This window comes from Lampris incognitus, unplaced genomic scaffold, assembly GCF_029633865.1.
Source record: "Lampris incognitus isolate fLamInc1 unplaced genomic scaffold, fLamInc1.hap2 scaffold_603, whole genome shotgun sequence".
Lineage (NCBI taxonomy): Eukaryota > Metazoa > Chordata > Actinopteri > Lampriformes > Lampridae > Lampris > Lampris incognitus.
In genome coordinates this window covers 8,542-13,615 of record NW_026611570.1, presented here as the reverse complement: position 1 = coordinate 13,615, position 5,074 = coordinate 8,542, and the positions used below count along the sequence as shown (strand labels likewise).

General features: G+C 45.7%; 1 long non-coding RNA gene across 1 annotated transcript; it reads right to left on the bottom strand.

The window, feature by feature from the left end:
* Window positions 1–537: 537 nt before the first annotated feature.
* Window positions 538–2,884, bottom strand: LOC130134002 (uncharacterized). Its single transcript, XR_008813989.1, has 3 exons — window positions 2,776–2,884; window positions 2,149–2,287; window positions 538–631 (listed from the first exon to the last, which is right to left on the bottom strand). It is a non-coding gene; the product is annotated as an uncharacterized LOC130134002 (long non-coding RNA).
* Window positions 2,885–5,074: the final 2,190 nt, after the last annotated feature.

The window sequence follows — 5,074 nt, the reverse complement described above, 5'->3', positions numbered from 1 at the left end:
ACCAAGCTGGGGGGGTAACACGGGGATTCGAACCGGTGATCCTCATGTTGGTAAGCAACCGAATAGACCGCTATGCTACCCAGATGCCCGCATATGTCATTCTTAAGGTTTGAAGGAACAATATAAAAAAGCTGACAGTAATTTGTTTCCTGGTTGCCTCAGACACATTTTGGAGACCATATTTCCTCAGTATTTACACAAAACTAATGCATTTATTCATCGTGAAAAGGAAGAAGCCGAATAGAAACCAGACGCTACCAAGTATTTTGTGTGTCCAATCAACAGAAGTACCTAGGGCGCATTTAACCAAATACCATTTATCTCGATGTGGGTCAGCTACACTGTATTATACTGTACTGTACTACTGTGCTGTTGTGTACTGGTACTGTGTCTGTCCTTCCTGGTACTGTTTGTCTTCTGAAACATACAGCATGCTGCCGCTATGCTCTCACCCTCAGGTGCCACACACACCACCCCCGCCTCGTTGCCATGGTTACAGTCGCCGGTGACAAATTTCCTGTTTCGGCATTTGAGGAGCGAGTTCTCATTTCCGCTGCAGCCCAGACGCTCATAGTGGAAAAGACCGGAGCCCGGACCGAAGTAGGATTGCTGCAATGCCGTCCCGATCTCCCTGGACGGAGAAATGGAAACATGGAGAGAGAGACAAAACATCCACATTAAATACACTGATTAGAGCAAGAGTCATCTCGCTCTCTATTTTTCTCTCTCTAGCTCGCACACACACACACGAAGAAAGACGTACTTTTACAACAAAACATAGGGCTTTGCGATATGAAGATATGTCATGTGACGATAGAAAATGTATATTGTTTCATATTAAGCTCTGTCGTGTATTTCCTTGTGTCGCAAATCACACTGTTTACGGCAATATTTTTCGTCATTTGGACGACCCTTTCCGCTCTTTGTACAGCACGGACGCAGGCAGGAAAGTTGCATGAAGGCAATACAAACAAACATGGAAGATGGTGAACGTAACGCAGAACGAGGTAATTCCGAACAGAACTCCGACCAGCCAGGACAAAACGAGGAGCTTGTACCTAAAAGAGGGGCTACTTCTATCGTATGGACATGGTTTGGGGTATGAAAAGTCTTGACACGGACCAGAAATCCGTACTTTGCAAAATATGCCGCACGCCGGTCCCCACAACAGACTCAAAACCCCACTAGCCTCTTTTACCACCTACGCAAGAATCACGTCAAACAGTACGGAGAGAGTCTACAGATGAGGGTGCCCGGGTAGCGTAGCAGTATTCCGTTGCCTACCAACATGGGGGTCGGCGGTTCGAATCCCCATGTTAGGCCGACCGACCGACCAAGGGGACATCTGCCTTGGTCGGGAAGCCGGATGTGAAGAGTAGGATAATTGTCCAAGTACAATTGAGGGGGGTAAAGGGGGGGGGGGTTAAAAAAAAAGTCTACAGCTGAGAGCCACAAAAGCACAGTCGAATGGTCAAAACAAACCTCAGACTCAGAGGTTGCAAGAGGCTTTTGCCCGCGGCACACCATATGTCAAAGAGTCACGAAGATGGAAGGAGATAACGACTGTCGTTGAAACTTAACATCTGCAGAGACATGGCCCCAATTTACACGGTCGAGAAACGGTGGTTTTGTGAGTTGGTGCAAACACTCGACCCAAGGAACACAACGCCAAGCTGAAAACACTTCACCGAAGTCGAGTTGCCTCGTTTATATCGAGCGTGTCGGGCCAAGCTAGAGGAGGAAATCCACAAGGTCTATGTACAGTTGTTAATGCTTAATTGAAATTTTATGCAAAGGTTCTAAATGAAAGGAGAAAAATAATCAAATATGAGTAAGTACCTTGTATTTGTCGAGTACTAATGTGATAAGAAGTAAGCCTTTCCATGTGGTAATTTTATACAAACTATTTATTCATCGAATTTGCAAAAAATGTGCTATATCGCGATATGTATCATTATCGTGATATGAATGACATATCGTAATATGAGCTTTTGGTCAGCCCTAATAAAACATATATAAAATATGTTGCACTGACAGTACCCCCCCCCCAACACACACACAAACATGCATGTACAGATAGACATATATACATTATCCCAATGAGATGTGTCCATTAGGGACGTTACAGAGATGATGACGCTCTCTCACCCGAGTTGGAGCTGCCGGCAGATGACGCTGGCATCTCGGTCTGTCAAGTGGGAATCACACACTGACCCCCACTGGCCGTTCAGGTAAACCTCCACCCGTCCACCTTTACCTGCCGTGCCCCCGACCAGCCGGGCTGCTCCTGCACAGAATAGATCAGACGCCATAAACAAAAAGTTTAACCGGACCGAACGTTGGATGACATTCACAACAACAAACCCAAATCATAACCAGTGAATCTAGTGGTGATCCTTTCTCCTTTAGAGAGGGCGATTGATTGATTGATTGATTGATTGATTGATTGATTGATTGATTGATTGATTGATTGATTGATTGATTGATTGATCGATGTAATCCCTCACCTGTCAGAATAGGGCTGGGCGATACTGACGAAATCAAATATCAACATATTTTTTACTGAAAACCTTGATATGGAAAGTGTGATGATGTCTATAAGGGCTTTCATACCGTAGTTACACTCGCTGATAGCTGTACATATCGGAGTAAATCACACACACACACACACACACACACACACACACACACACACACACACACACACACACACACACACACACACACACACACACACACACACACTCACACACACACCAGACAGTCTTCTCTCACCCTGCTGGCAGTCGCAGTAGGACCAGCTGATGGCTCCTGACGTCTGTCTGAAGAAACACCAGGGGCTGGACTCGCCGTCCGGGTTCCGGCAGAAGTTGTGGTCCCCAAGTCCTGCATCCGGGTACTGCAGCATGTACTCAGGAAACTCGCTCCATTTCAGACAGCTGGAGCCCAAACCGGTCTGGAACACGGTGCCGTTGTAGAAACCCAGTTCAGTATAGCTGTCTGAACAGGATGAGGAGGCTGAGAAGACAGAGCCAAAATCAACCATTTGAGCAAAATAACAGAAATTAAATTAGATTTTAAATTCTAGGTGAGAAAAGGAATGAAACTTGGTAAAAAAGAAAAGCTGATTGTGTGTTGCAGAGGGTCGTGCGGACAGCCCAGCGCATCAGTGGATGTGAGCTTCCCTCCATCCATGATATTTACAACGGAGGGTGTGTCAATAAAGCTCGCAGGATGATCAAAGACCCCAGCCACCCCAATCATGGACTGTTTCAGCTGCTGCTGTATGGCAAACGGTATCGCAGCCTCAAGGCCCGGACCAGCAGGCTCCGGGACAGTTTCTTCCACCAGGCAACCAGCCTTATGAACAATACACGCTAATGGTCTGTTGCCTAGCTGCGTGTGACACACACACACACACACACACACACACACACATACAAACACACCAACGTAAGTGGGCATACACAAACACACACAAACAACTACATACACATATGCATATTTATTAAGGCAGGGCCTACACACACCTTACATACTACTACTACTACTACTTTCAGCTGCTCCCGTTAGGGGTCGCCACAGCAGATCATCCATTTCCATCTCTTCCTGTCCTCTGCTTCTTCCTCTGTCATACTAGCCACCTGCATGTCCTCCCTCACCACATCCATAAACCTCCTCTTTGGCCTTCCTCTTTTCCTCTTCCCTGGCAGCTCCATATTCAGCATCCTTCTCCCAATATACCCAGCATCTCTCCCCCACACATGTCCAAACCATCTCAATCTTGCCTCTCTTGCTTTGTCTCCAAACTGTCCAACCTGAGCTGTCCCTCTAATATACTCGTTCCTAATCTTGTCCCTCTTCGTCACTCCCAATGAAAATCTTAGCATCTTCAACTCTGCCACCTCCAGCTCCACCTCCTGTCTTTTCATCAGCACCGCTGTCTCCAGACCATATAACATAGCTGGTCTCACAACTGACTCGGACTGGGTAGAGGACTGTTTACTGACTGACCTTAGGACCCTGACTTAAACTGACGTCGCCAGTTGGGACCTCGGGGGGGAAACCATTGTGTTGTAGTTCTGGTCAGTGTGTGAATAAAAGAGCACTCGCGGGGTCGTGCGGTGTATGACACACAGGAGCTGCCATTGAAAAGAAATCTCTGCCTCTCGACTCCTTTTTCCACGCCGGCTCGCTACAATATTGTATTTTTCAGTACTGTTTTTGCTGCTTTTTTAAATTTTATTTTATTGCTATTACTGCAATGTCGAGGAGCCAAAACGCAAGGATTTTACTCTCTTATACCTGTATAAAAGATCTTGAATCTTAAATCTTGGTGGGGTGGGGGTGGGGGTAAAAGAGGAAATATTTAGAGAAGACAAAAAAAAACAAGATAGTGGATCTGACATTAACATGAGACACTGACCAAATGTGGGTTGACTTCCGGTTAAAGTTGGTAAATCGGCCTCCGTTCAAAAGGTTCGTATTTATCTGTGAAACGTGTTGTATCAAAAACTGACATGTGGCCACATTTCTCTCTCTCTCTCTCTGCCTCTCTCTCTCTCTCTCTCTTTCTCTCTATCAGTGTTGTTATCCAGTGTCGTGTCTGTGCGTGTTAACGTGTAAGAGGAGAGTTTGCTCTGCTGAGTCACACTGTGTCGAGTTACCGTCCACCTATTCAAATTACCAACGAGTGTGTCAGAGAGAGCGAGAGAGAGAGAGAGCGAGAGAAAGAAAAAGAGCTGCACTTTTCTTGCAGAATGCATCAAGTATGCTGACCTAAGAGATCAGTTTGTACATATGGAGAGCATCATGTTGTCTGGAGATCTTTCGCTGTACAAATGAGGATAAACTTCCTTTACTCTGGGAGAAACTCCTGATGCCGTATGTCCCAACTGAAGGAGAAACACAGACTAATCCCGTGCGTGACAATATACTTTGCTCTTTCTTTTTTCATGTATCTGTTTTTCTTGTGCATGTATGAGTGTATTCACTCATCTTTGCGTTTACATGTCCAGGCTATTTGTTACTTTGTAATTATCCTTCAGAACACTTAATGCTCTGGAATACGGCT